Here is a 15554-nt window from a genome sequence, read left to right as displayed (position 1 = left end):
GAAGAACTGAAAATTTCTAAAATATGCTCCTGCAATAAAATAATATGGCCTTTTCCATGTAACACAGAAACAAAATGAAATTTTTCCTTGTGCACTTAAATGAGATAACAAACAAATCAATAAAGAAAGGCAATTAACTTAGCACTACATTATACTTCCCCAGTGAAGGGGGTTCCAGTGTCAGCCGACTAAAAAAGGTTAAACCACTGTAAAATCACACCAGGTACAGCGCCTATGTGCTCTGAAAAATCTCTGTGCATGTGATTTGTAGGCTGTCAGATGTATTTGCATTGCTGATCTAAATTTTTATGACATATCTGCAAAAATGCACCTAGAAATTATACATGCAGTTTCATTAGAAAATAACAAAGTTTTCTTAGTGTTAAGCCATTAAATGGGGGAGATGGATTATTTGTGCAAGTCCCACAGTTATAAATCTTACTGGATAATAATTTATAATAGCAGTAACCACGGGGCCAAAAATATGAACATTACCAAGTAGAAAAGGGACCTTGGAGACAGTGACAAATAAGCAGATGTCACAGAGGGAGGCTGCAAAGGATTAAATGAAATATCTATTCACTTGTGGAAAGACATGGTGACTACTCAGAGAATGGAGAGCCTCTGTGTGGCTAGTCATGCAAAACACCTGCAAAAGGGAAAATTTCAAAACAAGAAACAAATTATTTGGAAATAAACGCATTGTTCTATTAAATTAGCTAATTATTGTCCTCAGTGTCATATTAAACATGGTACTGCAAGGTCCTGGGTAATCCCTTGTTCCTGGCAAGCTTCAAGAGCTGAGCGTGAGCAGCTCTGAGCAGAGGAGACCCAGCTGCAGCTGCGAGGACAACCCGGCCCACCGACAGTAACTCGGGCTAATGGCACAGGAGGGACCTTCACAACCCTCAGCATCTCTCTAGCTTCGCTCCCATCAAAGCCAACTTCAAAATCATACTGCTTGGTGGCCCTTGCCATATACTGTCAATGACACCTTTTCTTACAGATGACACGTCAGTGCTGCTAAGGAGGCTCCCAGTGCTTTCGGAGGGCAGTGAGGAAAATGACACAAAAAGAAATGTGCAGCTACTACCCTGCGCTTAAGGCATAAACTTTCAGAAGATACTGATCCAGAGGGGGCAAGAAATTCCTGAATGAACAGCAAGATGGGCATTCATTTCAAATCCCAAATTTCTTCTCACATGCTTGTGTCTATACATACTGGGTTAAAACAAAACACACAGCTGTCCCTACAGTAACTAATGAGGCACTTTGGAGGAGAAGCAGGTCTGCTCGGGTCCTCCAGTAAGTCCTCTTTCCACACATGAAGCACAAAGCTAGAAGGTCTCCCAGGGCAGGAGGCCAAGGACATGCAGTCACAGTAAATACTCCGTGCATTTCAGAGCTGCTCTTAGCAAAACCTTGCCCTTCAAAAGGCAGATGAGCATCCTTTCTCCCCTCACGGGCAGGATATTTTTCAGGTCGCGTATGGTTTCACTGACACGGCCTTGCAGACTGCCTGTGCTCTACCTAAGCGGGGGACACGCTGCCAGCGACCACCAGACCGGCTGCCTTGCGGGGCACAGCGTACAGAGCAGACACTCAGGGGGCCTGACGCTCCCGGGAGGTTAACAAGCAGCTGTATAAGCTATTTCTACGTTTCATCTGCCTCTTGTAGGTGGATCGCAGAGTGCTGATGCTACTATTTATTCCTTACACTTACGTGGGGAAGACTGTACTACTGCCCCACGCACAAAGCTTAGCGCATCCACCGATTAATTTGGTTATTTATTTAAAGTGCGAAGAGGAGAGGATCTAGGAGGTAAAACAAACAAGCAAAAACCACAACCAATTCACATTACAAGAACAGTAAGGTTAGAGAAATTAAGTGTTTAAACAGTATGAACTTCTGGACGGAGGTGAGTGTCCAGCCGACATTCAGCCATCTCATGGGCCAGCAGCACAACAGAGTACCGGCGGATGCTTCTTGCAGGGCATGGGATAGCCAACAGACAAGCCACGAGGCTGCAAGAACAGAAACAAAAGCACCAACCCACAGCCCCGAAATCCTGCTTCTCTTCCCAGCAATCAGCCATCTCCTGTACGAATCAGCAATCTGTGAGAAGTGATTGGCAACCTTGACGCTCTCCTGCCATTCGTGCCGAAAGCAGAGCTATTTGCAGCCAGATCACAGATTAACTAGTCTAGAGGGGAAAAAAGGAATAAGAGAGCACCCACACTTGACGTTTTCAGTCTCCAGGACACAAAACACTCATGTGTACTACACACAAGACATCTCTCAGCAGCAGCGATCTTATCTGCACAAAGAGGACGCGTTTTCATTCAAAGAAAAAAAGTCATAATGAAGTCTCAGAAGAGGGAAGGAAGCCTAGCCTAGAGAACGGCCCAGATAAGATGGGGTTTTTTTCCTCCTGGAAACAGATAAAGTATCCCTGAACTCTCTAAAACTTATGCATTGCCATAATCCCCCTTTTAAACTCCTCTGTGCTAAGGCGACTTTATTCCTGCGCAAAATAAAGTTGTGTCAAAGGAAATAAACCAGCCAGAAACGGCTTAAGGTTTCATAGTGAATATAAAGGTACTGGAAATGGATACAAGTAATATATGAGTGAAGAAAAGGTTAAATAATAAAAAAAAAAGTATCACTTGAAATACATCAAAATGTTTTAACACCAGAAAAATCACTGCTGTCTTCCAATGAAGTCATATGGATTCACTCTTGCATATTCTTCTGTAATTGCAAATCCTTCTCTCCACGGGCCCTGCTCCGGCCGTTTCCCCACCTCCTCTGCCCGCGCTCGGCCGTGCAGCCGCAGCCGCAGCCTCTCCTCCCGCCCGCTGCGGATCAGCCCAGGTCCAGCCCTCCTCGCACCAGGAAGCCTCGCTGCCACCACATTTCCCCACCGAACCTCTGCCAGCTCCCCATAGAGGCAAAAACTTCATGTGAACAAACCAGAGTGAAAGATGGGGTGAGCAAACGCCACCAATACCTCCCGGCAGTTACGGCAGCGTTTTTAACCCTTGAATAAATACTGTTTGCAATTACTTCTCCATGAACATTTTGCTGTTGAGTTTCACTAGCATTGCATTATGCTCACGAGCAAGCGTTTGCACTTCAGCGACCTCAATTTTGTGCAGACGTCTAAATATTCACGTCCCAGTGTTTCATTTCTCTCCCAGTCAGGATACAGGCTACATGTTAGCTTGTCTTCCCAAAGTTAAGCAAAAAATCCAATTTGAGACATTCACAATCAAAGCAAAATGCATGAAAGCTCTCTATGGCTCCACTGAGAACAGTGAATGCATTTGAGAGAAAGTTCAGAGCTGCTCCTCAGCATCCCCCGAAGAGACCAAGAAAGAAGTTATCTTCAGCGTTATCGGTTCACAGTCATGCTCTTAGTATGATTAAGGGCCGACCCAACACAGCAACGTGATGAGCATCTCCTAAGAGGTGCCGAAACTTTTATGTCCCCTTTAACCCACCCGGGGTGTTGGTAAGTGACAGAGCCTGGCTCCACCATGTCACACCGAATCACAGATGTCTCCCCAACTGAGCTCTTAAACGACTCCCAACTGTCGGACGCCTAGTAGAAAATACAGAAGCAATGAAAAAAAAGCACAGACCATATGGGTGGCAGGCAAAAAAAGGGCATATATCAAATAAAGGAAGCGCAAGCACACAGTGCTGCGGGGGTAGAGCGCTATACAGTGCTCTTCAGGCCGTCGTTTCTTGCAAGCCACCTACCTACCACGCCATGGGAAAATGCAGCGCTTTAAAGCACACCTACCTTCTCTACCTATGTTTCCTTTCTGCATTGTCAACTTTAAACTTAGACACACTAGCTACCTAGATGACCCATCCCAAGACCTGCAGTTTAACTCCTTTAGCTGACATTAGTACAAGACACTAATACATGTTTAGTGTGAAGGGCAGAACCACCTGGTGATACCTTATCAGAGAACTATGTGGGGACGCTCGCCAGTGGCGTCAAGGGTTTGACTGGCTCTAGCAGATTTCTCATTTCATTGAGACTCATTAGTCTCATCCCACCCTTCCTCCCTGGGCCTACCTGACTCCCCTCCTCAGCAGGGATAACCTGGTACTGCCCGTGTTAAAACTGGTTTGCCGACAGGTCATTCCTCCTTGCTTCTCCATCCAACAAGATTTTCCCTTCCCCCTTCCTAATGAGCCATCTTAATAGTCTTATTAAAAAAAAAAAAGGGAGTAGGCCAAAGTATTTTATTCTTAACTTGCCAATTGATCTTTCACATAAAAATCATGCTACTCCATTAATCAAGAATATCATATGTTAAACAAAAATGTGTCTGTGTATCAAGATTTAAAACTCTAGAAACTTGCAAGCGAAAAATTCAAGGGGTTCACTATACATGCTATACAGGCTGTTGCCATCCAAAAGGCAGTCAGCTGGACATCCACACGAAGGCTGGTCCATCCCTTTTCTGCTCAGCTTATGCCTGAGCCTTGTGAAAAAACAAGTCTTTATGTATAGCCAGGTGTAGTAGGACTGCTTAGTTCAAAGTATTAAAATGTCCTAAAAGAGGCACATATTTAAAGTTCATATTTAAAGTTACTTTATAAGTGGTGAAAAGGGCTATTGTTTAAATATAAAGAAGATTCTTCTTTATTCTGGAATTTGTTTGTCCCAGTGGGGACAATGGGTTTACCGTGGTACTCCTAATTATACTAGTATGGGAGAGCTATTTTGTTAGCAAAAGTCTACGTAACAATATTTAACACAGGCTTAACATTGCTTGAAATCAGGCTATTAACCTTCACATTAATTTTGTAACAACTATTTTTAAGCATCTCCCAAAGAAGGCCACAATTTCTGTATAATTAATATTGATTTTCGATAGATACTTTGTATTGGTTTTAAATGAGGGGAAGAAAATAACATAAAGCTTTTTGTCTACAGTGGGAAGCACTGTTGAGTCATTGCTAACCGAAATTTAGTATTTATGTAAGATCTTGCTCAATTTCTGGTGCTACACATCTGGTAACCCTCCACAACAATCATTCTGTAATAAAAACATTACTGATCTAGAACAGAATATCCTGTCAACCAGAAGACCTACTGGGAACAAAAATAGGCACCAGGACAACAAAACCAAGCAAACAAATAACAACTAACATACTAAAATTCTACAAATAAGGTTTTCTAGCAAACCTATGCCTGATATCCTTGTGAATAAATATGTATATTCAAAAAACCCCAAAACACAATTTCGTAACTATTTGTACAATACTGGGATCTACCTGCACCAATGCATCAACACTGCGGGTGTCCAGAGTGTGCTGCATATTGCAATCACTGTCATACTAGTATTTAGTAATCCCTGGAGTCTCTTACCAAATTACAGGTTCCAGTTTACTGGACAGGATACGAACGTGTGACTATTCATCATCTTAAAGGCTGCACTGCTTGGGGAATTACTGTCAGGAGGCAACTGCACAGGAGAACAAGGTGCCCACCCAAGAAGATGCACGAAGCCTGAGACGGGTTCCCCGGGTCTAATGCACAATTTTGTAATTTGGGACCTCAGCACGGCCTGCATGTATGTAGGCAAATGGACTGGGAAGCGCAAGAGGATGGTGTAGCCCCATATCAGGTCACAATACTGTATTTAAAGTTTACAAATGTGAGAGACAGCTTTATGTTTTCCTGCTGCCCCGAGAGGCGCTGGACCCTTACACTCAACTGTTGGAAGACGGCTGCAGCCAGGAGCTGCAGAAGAGCCTGGGACGGGGCCAGTGGGACAAGGAGGGACAATTCCCGTCCTCTCACTGTACCATTTTTCTAGAATTAATTACGAAATATTAACTAAACCAGAAACTGGAATTTGGGTCTTTGTCTCCCAGTTGGTTTCTTTAACTGATAGCGACTCCCTTTTTCCAACACAATGAATATTTAATTCCCCTGAGATAAAGCAGGGTGTTTGAACGCTGTTTCTTCAAGTGCCTCTTGTTCACAGAAGATACCCGAGCCGGGGCTGCCCACGTCTTGACCTGTTGGCTAAAAGAAAGGAAAGAGCTAAATCGCACAATTGTGCAAGACCGTGTATTTGGGTCCTGCGATAAACCAGGTCAGGGAGTCCGAGGTGGCTCATCCTCGACGCCTCGCGCGCCAGGCAGGGGAGAGCCGTCCCCTCCGGAGGCACCGGGCCAGCCGGCTCGTCACCTCTCTGCCGAGGCCACGGCAGCCGCTGCCACCGGGACCTCTCCGCGTGCCCCCGAGGACCTTGCTCCCAACCGGCTGGCGGGAGGCCGAGACCCCTCGCCCCGCCTGACCTTACCCCACCGCTGAAAGGCAAGAAATGCCGTCCCGAGGCGCGCCAGCAGATATCATTTTGTACTTCCCCATAAACTGCACCGGGTTCTGCATTTTAGTTCAAATTAAAATGAGTCAAACTTCAGAGTGTCCTTTGCCTGCTCCTCATCGATCGCTGTTAAACTAAATGTTTCTCACTCTGTAATCAATACTGCTCTGCAAAAATAAACCCAGGCGCTGACAAACAACGTTGCAGCACGCTGCAGCCTTCCTGGCAGTGGACTTTGACAGCATGAAAAACTACTACCCTCAACGAATGGAAAAAGAGAAGCGCGTTTCTTATTGTGCTTATTACAATTTTACAGGCTGCTTACAGTTGAATCATTTTACTGTAACAAGACTTTATTAAATTAGCCAGCTGTCGAAACCAGAGCTTTCCGACAGCAGGAGCTAATATGCCTTCGTCCCTCATTACTGTTGCCGGCTATACTGGGAATACGGCTAAGTACTCTCAGATACTCTCAAAGCTTTCCCAGGGATGAAGTTACAGGTGTTTTCAGGGCACTGTGAAGCATTAAGATATAAGCAGCAACAACTTAAGCACTTGGAAGGGTTCGTGGAGGGAGAGGTAGCTTTGTATTTAATGTTATTTCCGTCTCTTCAAAATGAAAATGTTTAGGTTGAATTTGCATGGTAGCTTCGTAATCAAATCACCCTTCCACCTGATGCAGATTTGTGCTACAGAGGCTGAAGAAGAAAGTTCCTTGATCTTGTTAATCCTCTGATTTTTCCTACCCAATTATTTCATGATATATGAATATATATGATATAATTCATTTCATGATTTTATTCCCACTAAAGGTCTATGACATTAAGATACAAATAGTACACCAAGTAGCCTCTTAATTTTAGGCTAAGAAAAACGGAAGGCTGCTCAGAGCAGCTCTCTGCTCCGAGAACGACAGGCGGCCACAATAAACTGGGAGAATCGAATTGCTGGCACTAAATAATTTGCCTTAGCATTTTAGAAAACTGCCTTGAAAATAGTTAATTTGAATAATTTGAAACAAGTAAATTATTTGCCAGTATTAAATTTTAATACGCTAATGTATCTCTCTCACTCGTATCGGGCTATACTCAACGACTACCAGACGTAAACTTCGAGCTTTGCTTAGCTCTATGACGAATAGAGAGAGAGGAAACATTTATTACTACTATTGATATTTTAGTGACAATAAGACAGTAGTTTACACACTTTATATTCATTGGTGATAACACTGCTCCAGACCGATTCAAGTAAATTAAAAACATTTTCTTGGTATAGTCGCTACTTCTGAATAAAATATGTCGCTAGCTTTCGTTATGCAGCAGGTCAAAATTGCCACCATGTGGCAGGACAGCAACTTAATTTAGCTATATTTATACTGCAGTGATACGGTTTTAATTGCCTCTGTACAACAGCGTAACCGCTGTGCTGAAGCTCCTTCATCATCGCAAGCGCACAATTAATCTGAATTAGGCAGGCTATTACGTGAGTGCTACTGTATGTACAGTTGGAGTTGTGACAACATTTGTTTTACCGAGAAAATTTCAAATAATTTATAAAGGCTCTGGAGAGGGAGCTGGATGGCCTGTTCTACGGCCGGCCCATCTCTCCGCGCCCCCTCTTCAGCCACGTCAAACGTGCAGCACAGGGAGAAACATGTGAGTTGCCGATAAAACAGAAAAAACTAAAAAAATCCCACCAAGCCCACTCTTAGTCTTCTGGAGACTAATCCAACCTTTCCTGGGGAGAAACCCGGCGACGTGGGAGCGGCTGCACACAGCCCGCCGTGGCTCCCCCAGGCTTCCCACCGGTCCTCTCCTCACCGGACTTCCCGCCCTGAAGGCCGGCCGGCAAGCGATAAATATTTTGATAATCCCGACTTTCTAATAAAACAATTGCTCTTCATTCAAATTCACAACTCACAGCCCGATTTCAAAGACCTGAATTGATCTTTAGTTCTCGGCATAATTAATTTTTCCGTTTTAAACACATTATTCCCTGATGGGAGGAGGGGCGGAGGCAGGATACTCCTTGGTGTGCTAGAAAGTCCCATGCAGTCAGATCATGGATTTTTTTATTATTATTATTAATCTTAAAATGATAAAGCTTTTCAAAAGTGAATTTGCAAATGTAATTGAGCTTTTAATAGCTTCTACAGACAGTAATTAAAGAAATCTCATTTCCCTAAATTAAACATAATGAAATGTTTTTCAAGATCAAATAAGAACTTGGAAACAATATTAAGACAGATAATTTGTATGAATATCTAGGATTCCAAAGTGCGCAGAATAAACCTCTGTCAAAATCAGAATGAGAAACAGTGGAAATAATAAGTAATGTAATGTAAAAATGTTTCTTCCCTGAAACATGTTAGGTTTTAATGGCTGATTACAATTCCAAGCCTTTTGCTACAGAGGGCTTTTCTGGAAGGTGACTTGCATTATATTAAGATGTCTAACCAGGCATAAAGGTGTTTGTTATTTTTATACTATGGATATAAAGCTCTTCCCTATTAGGAAATAACTTCTATAACCAATGTATCTTGTTTACAATGAGACTTTACAAATTCACTTGCAAACAAAAAACCAATCTATGCCAGTTTGTATTTCCTACTTGTTTGATTCCAGAAAAATGTATGATAATCCCGGTGTCTGAACCACAACTCATCACAAAAATGACGTGTGTAGACAACAACCTGCAAGAGAACAAAGCTAAATCATCCGGGCCAGCAAAGCAGCAAAAGCTATACATCTGATAACTATCCAAATCTACCTTTTTTTTCTTTTTCAATTGTAGTGGTTCACCAGCAATTTCATGGCAGATCTGCAATTCCCAAACCCTCCCTAAAAGGATACAAACATGGCGATATATGAAACACTGAATGTTAGATGATCCGGCAAAACAAAAACTCCTGTTCACAGAAATACGGCTGAGGTTTTGAAGTTTACTTTTCACAGAACTAATCTTTCAATAAAAAAGCCACATCAAAAGTAGTAGCAGTCATTAAGTAGTAACACAGCACGCACAAACAGCTGAAGACTTCAGACTGGAAAAGCTTCTCCCCCCATCAGCCGCAAGCTCTCCTGACGACTGAGGGCAAGTCTCTCTGTCACTCTCCACTAGATTTGGTTCACATTACATAAATAAGCCGTGGGACTGAATTCCCCACAGCATGCCTAGCAATACAGAAACCTGGGTTCGATCTCAGGTGATTCGGAGGAAGACACGGTTGAAGCAAATGGCTTATCCTGTGGGATATGGTCTATATTTAGCCCTTTTCCGCCTTTCAACCTCGTATTTAATCAGAAATTCTACCCTGAATCAGAAGATCATTCTCAAGAATTTTTCTTTCCAAATAAAGGAGGCAGATCTGCAGCAAGTCAACCATTCTGAAGAAACAAAAACAAAATACAAACGAAAAAAGCACACAACTCAAAAAACTGACTAATATACGCATAGAAAATGGCACATAGACAATATGGCATGCCACAGAAGACACCTGTTGAAGATAAACTTTTCTCCGTATTGGTGGTAACAGCAAAATATTAGGACATCTTTCATGATCTTCCCTGCCTGAACATCCATCCCTACCTTGTTTAACACCACAGCTAAGACCTACGAACTAACCACGTACTTTTGACTTGCAGTGAGGGGCCAAGAGATCTGCATGCAGTTCTTGCAAGGCCATCACATTTTTGTGACCTACAGCAACACTTCCAACACAACTGTCAGAAAAAACAGTTGACAAGCTTGTAAATAAAGAAAGTGGAAAAGTGTTTTGGCAAGAAAGCCAGTAAACCAGCAGAACAGTGAATTAAAATTGTAATGTTTTTTACTGCTACCTTTCTCCAACCAGAGGCAAAACCTCTTGTCCCTGAGAAGGCCAGCAAAATCTAAAGAAAGACTCATTTTGGTGTTGTTACTTGGGGCAGCAGCTGCCAACAGTGGAGCAGGTCTCTGCTTTTACCCTTGCCTTCTACTGCTGATGGGCAAAGAGCAAATAAAGCAGAGGAGTAAAAAGTGGGCGACAGTAAACAAGAACGAGAGCGGCATGGCATGCTGCTACTCTTCCTCCAGGGGGAAGGAGGGACGAGGCGGCAGCTCCCTTAGAGGAACTCCCGGCGGTCAGGGCTAGCACTCGCTGCTGTCTAGATGCGCGAGATGAGGTCTAGGCCATAAGATGTAGGGTTTTTTCCACATTTGCACATGCCCAGATTATATTTAATTTTTAATATGGCATGGGCTTTATAAGTAACAGATCGGCTGCCAGCTTGGACGAAACTCCAGTCTGGACATAAATTTGACTGCATATAAATAAAAAATGGACACAGTCACATAAAGAACAAAGGAAAACCTTAATATCGCACTATGTTATGATGTTCATTCTTGCTCTTTTCACTAACTTGCTCTTTGCAGCATGTTTTACTGGCCAACAGAAATCAGTGAACTTGGAGAAGTTCCAGATCAACAACAGCAATGGCTCTATGACTATCTTTGACTTCTTCCTCTTCATCAGTAACAAGCATCCTTTGAATTACACGTAACGTCTACAGGCACATACCAAGAGCAGAGCCCCAGTGAGCTGGGTGTAACCACAGATAATGCTCTTCTACCCCAGCAGCCATGGATGTAATCTCAAATATAAAAGACCCTGTGATTACAGATCATTCTTGAAACTATTAAGACAGGTATCCAAGTTCAGTGCTCAGAACGTAAACTGCGTCTGTGATGGACACCCATCATTTAAAATACAATGTATGAATATTCAACCCACTGCTGTTTATAGAAGAGAGTCCTTGAGCACTGTACGGCAGGTCAGTACCGCAGCTGGCATTTTCTTTCAGCATCTAAGGAAGAGTTTCTAAGGAGGTTGTAAGAGGCAGACAGTTCCCAGATCTTGTCTTTTAAATCCCACGAGCTATGGCAGCCAACGGTCAGTTCAGAAGCAGAAGGTTTATTCATGTTAATTTTAACCACGTAAAAAACATTTTGATAAGGCACTATGAAAACCTTACAGCAAAACAATACTTTAGCACAGCAGGGAAGCCTACATGGGGGAGAAAGTAGCCATGATTTTGCAGTCGTGCTAGATTTTGATTTCTGGTATACTGACGCCTCTCCATTAAGGCGAACTTGCTGCACCACCATAGTGCTCCACCACAAAGCAGCGGAGTCTGTAAAAACGTCAGCAGACAAGGAACAGGTAAAAAGACGATGAGAGATGACACCTCAGTCAAGCTAAGCTATTTATACCCAGTATCAATTTTAACCTATGAAACATCTCATCTGCAAATAGCCAAGCTCTGGTCCCCCCATCAAAATTCATACAAAGCAACACAGTCTTGGCAATATTTATTCCTATGCTTTCCAAGCATGCAACAAATGGACACAGTCCCAGAGCACAAGTGACAGGAAGGGCAGAGACACGGGGTTTCTTCTCGATCTAGCCGTAGAAGAGGTCACTGCCCCAGCGTGATCAGTCCTGACCACTAGCAGGAGGCCACAGGCCTTTCAGGTCAGCAGAGAATTGCTGAAGCTCAGGCTGGGCTACAAGTCAGCTCGCTGGACCGAGCCCATTGCTGGACGTGCTCTGAACTCACCTGCCGGCTGTGCAGTGACGCAGAGGATGGAGCACCAGCATCAGCCCCACCAACGCCGCTGCCGCGGCACTAACCCCCAGCAGGGACACCGTGACATCTTAAATCACTACTGCTTATCTGAAATGACTGTGTGTCTGCGCCCCAAGTGATTTTTTTTTCCTGTGACTGGCCAACATGTTCTTTAGATGATATAAATGTTTTCTTTTCTAAATGACTGAATGCTCACAGAGTAAATGGGCATACAGTTGAGCCCAGCACTTCCCTCTCGGATCTGTGTTAGTGAGATAGCAGTTAGGCAGTAGGACACACGTAGGATAAGCATAAGAGAAACACTTCTAAGAGTTGCATCTGACTTGAAAGGACAGACCCCTCGAACTCTGCTTCATTGCCCCAGGGAAACTTAGCATTTACTCCCAGGCTAGGAGTAGCATATTTTTGCAGCTCTGATGCTAGGGAAAGTTTGGCCTGCCTCACCCTCCGGACTTTTCATGGATGCCATTCCCCACCAACAGACAGGATTACCACAAAGTTAAGTGAAACAGATGCACGGTTAAACAACAGTCGGGAGAATGGGACCTTAATCACACCAGTCCTGAGAAGTAGCTGAGTGGTTTGCAGTGCCATCAACACCCCCCACCCAGATCTGGGAAACTCTGATATTTTAGTTTTCACACACACTTCTATTTGCCTTTCTCATCGAGCATACTCAACACCTCCAGCATCACTAGTTTGCTGCTAGCCACCTTCCCATACAGCGTTTCTTTTGCTCAGGCTCCGTACAACATTGCTCATGAACATGTCAAACCTCATTACAATTTCTTCTATGTTCACTTGTAGAGTCCATTTATGGTCAAAAAGTAAATGTGGAAAAAAAAAAAAAAAAAGATACCTTGTTTACTCAGTTGTTCCTTGCATGTATTCCAGAGTCCTGGTGCTTAGTTTCCTGACAAACGTACCTCTCAGGCTTTTTCACTCCTTGAGCATTGCAGGCACTGCTATAGGCAACAGGGACGTGTGGTGGGTTATTTGCTAGCTGGCACGTCTTCAGTGGTATTTTTAAACAGAGCTGCCATTGCAAAATCTTTATTAGCACTGGTGATGCACACACCCAGAAGAACAGACTTGACTTTCGGATGCCAGATTGAGTTTGTGAGCCTGGTTGTTAGGTTGGAAAAATAAAATAACAAATTTGTGTTCTGTTTTTCATTTGTTCACTGCTCAAACTGGTATAACTGAAAGATGGTATCAAAACCTGGTATTGTTTTGCAGAATCACTCTTCAGTAACAGGTGCTCTGGAATGTCTTTTCAAGTTTTCAGAGACCAAACTCAGCTCAAGGCTGCAGCTAGCTAACTTCTAACACTTAGTTCTCCAGCCTCCTTTTCCAAGTTTACCTGTTTACTTAAGATGCAACTGTTTTATTGTATCTAACCTTATTTCTAATCTATTATTCTAATCTATTAATTGCACACAATCATGTACACTTACGTGATGTCAGATGGCTACAAAAATCTGGTGTTTTTTCCAGCTTAAGAGCAAGTGATGACAATTACAAGTGTTAGTTTGGTTTTCTTAGAGAAAAAAAGGTGTTCTTCCTCTAAAGAAAGTCTCAGTTACTAGAGGCTGCAACGCCTCTCTTTGCTGCCCCTTCCAGTTTTAACGCAGATTGAAAAAAACACCTAGAAGTAGTTGCAGCTATCAGGCTGACGAGAAGCTCTGTTACGGGGCAATAAATCACATAATCCCGTGATTAACACGCTTGGTCCTTTCACAGCAGCACCGTCTGTGCAGGTTTTCTACTGCCCAGAGCACCAGAATAGGGGCCAGCGGGGCTGATCGAAATTCCCGGCACATTTTGGCCAACGCGCCAAGGCTGCAGCTCGCCGCCGGCGAGGCCCCCTCGTCCTTCACCGTGGCAGGCGCTCGGGGAAGGCGCTGGCCTCCTGCAAGCGCGAGTGACCCCTCTCCATCAGCGCTGCTCGAGACACGTCTGGAGCTGGATGGCGGCCAGGTCGGTCTCGCCTGCCCAGCGGGCGCAGGGGCATGGAGCACGGGAGAGCACGCCCTTTGCAATCGTATCATTTTTAAGCTGTGGCAAGAAAGTAGTTTTGCTGCGTATCTGCAAAGCAGGAAACGTGCTCTTCGCCAGTGCTTCTGCGAGCTGCTGTAATACTTTGTAAAAACCAACAGCTTCCTATCGGTCACTCCAGACATCAGCTTTGATATCAAATTCAATACAGGTGAAATATGAACAACGTTTGTCTAAATGGGTCTGAAAGGAAACCACCCAAGCCAAGGCAAGCAAAGCCTGCGGAGATGTGGAAGCCCTGCGGGGCGGCGGGAGAGCCCACCCGGGCCCCGGGCCCCTGCTCCTCCCTGGGCGCCCCGCGCAGCTCAGCAGCTACGTAAAAAGAAGAAAGCCGAGAAAAATTTCTTCCTCCTGTCTCACCAAGTTTCACTCACCTCCTCCTACGTATGTCTCAGTTTGGGAACAGGTTTCCCTCATCAACCGACGTAACATACCACAGTTGAAAAACTGACTTTGGAATATCACAAGCGACGCCTCTCAAAAATTTAGCTTTAGTACAAAAATATTCCCCAGCTCCTGATTTAAAGCATTTATTTCCCTACGATATCCCCCACACCACAAGTTTTCCTTGCTGAGGCGGTTTGCTATCAACGGCGTGGGGCAATCGCCTGTAACACCAGACTTGCAAGAACTATCAGGGAATTACGACCGACTCCTCCAGCGATAGGCACGGAAAAAGTTTCTTAAATGGGAAACTCTGCCAGTCGCTGCTTCAGGGCACTGCTTAATAGATACTACCAGAAACAGGATGTTCCCAAGAGATAATATTTTTTTTCCTGGCACTTCGAAATTGTTTCGACAGAAGCAGTGTCACCATGGATGCCGATCACAAACCGGCGGTGTGAAGACGTAATTACAAAACGCCTGTCATATGGGCTGTGCATACCGAGCCAAGCTCCCCCTCGGTGTTCATCCCCAGTGGCTGGGCTGGGATTATTTATAGCACAGCAGCACTTCCAGGCTCCAAATCACTCCAGGCACTATTTAGAGGCCCAGTAAGACCCTGCCTCTTCCCCAAAGATTTACAGTCTAAAGAGACAATCATACAAAAGGTAGAAGGGTCAAAACGAAGCCTGTTTTAAAAATAAGCAATTTGGGCACAGAAGTTAAATAGTTTTCAAGACTAGACAGGAATTAGGTGGCAAAGGCAGCAGCAGAACCCACGATGAAGCATCAAACAACAAAAATGAACCACAACTTGATTTGCAACCGCTACATTTCTTAGGAAAGAGCAGAGGCCCCCGGAAATTGTTTTGCAGAGGCTGACCAGGACCAACATCTCAAGTACGCCAGGTTTCTCTCAAAGTCGCGGCCATCAGGAGGGTCTGGCACTCTGCTTTTACATAACGTGCATGCCTGCATTCGTTCTCTGTGTGTGGGCATGCATACCTGGTCTCAGGGAATAACCCAAAAGCCTCTTAATTTCCCCAAAAATGCAAATAAAGGTTGTTTGGCATGTACAGGCCTTGTAGGACACCAAAGCTGAAGGAGATGACCCTTAATGAAGAT

At 44.1% G+C, this 15554-nt stretch overlaps 1 protein-coding gene across 7 annotated transcripts in view; it reads right to left on the bottom strand.

Moving 5' to 3' along the window:
* Positions 1-15554, bottom strand: part of NCKAP5 (NCK associated protein 5) — a 254060-nt gene that overhangs the window by 191462 nt on the left and 47044 nt on the right. The gene's annotated exons all lie outside the window — the stretch shown is intronic.

This window comes from Dromaius novaehollandiae, chromosome 7 (assembly GCF_036370855.1).
Source record: "Dromaius novaehollandiae isolate bDroNov1 chromosome 7, bDroNov1.hap1, whole genome shotgun sequence".
Taxonomy (NCBI): domain Eukaryota; kingdom Metazoa; phylum Chordata; class Aves; order Casuariiformes; family Dromaiidae; genus Dromaius; species Dromaius novaehollandiae.
This window is presented reverse-complemented; position numbering and strand designations above follow the sequence as displayed.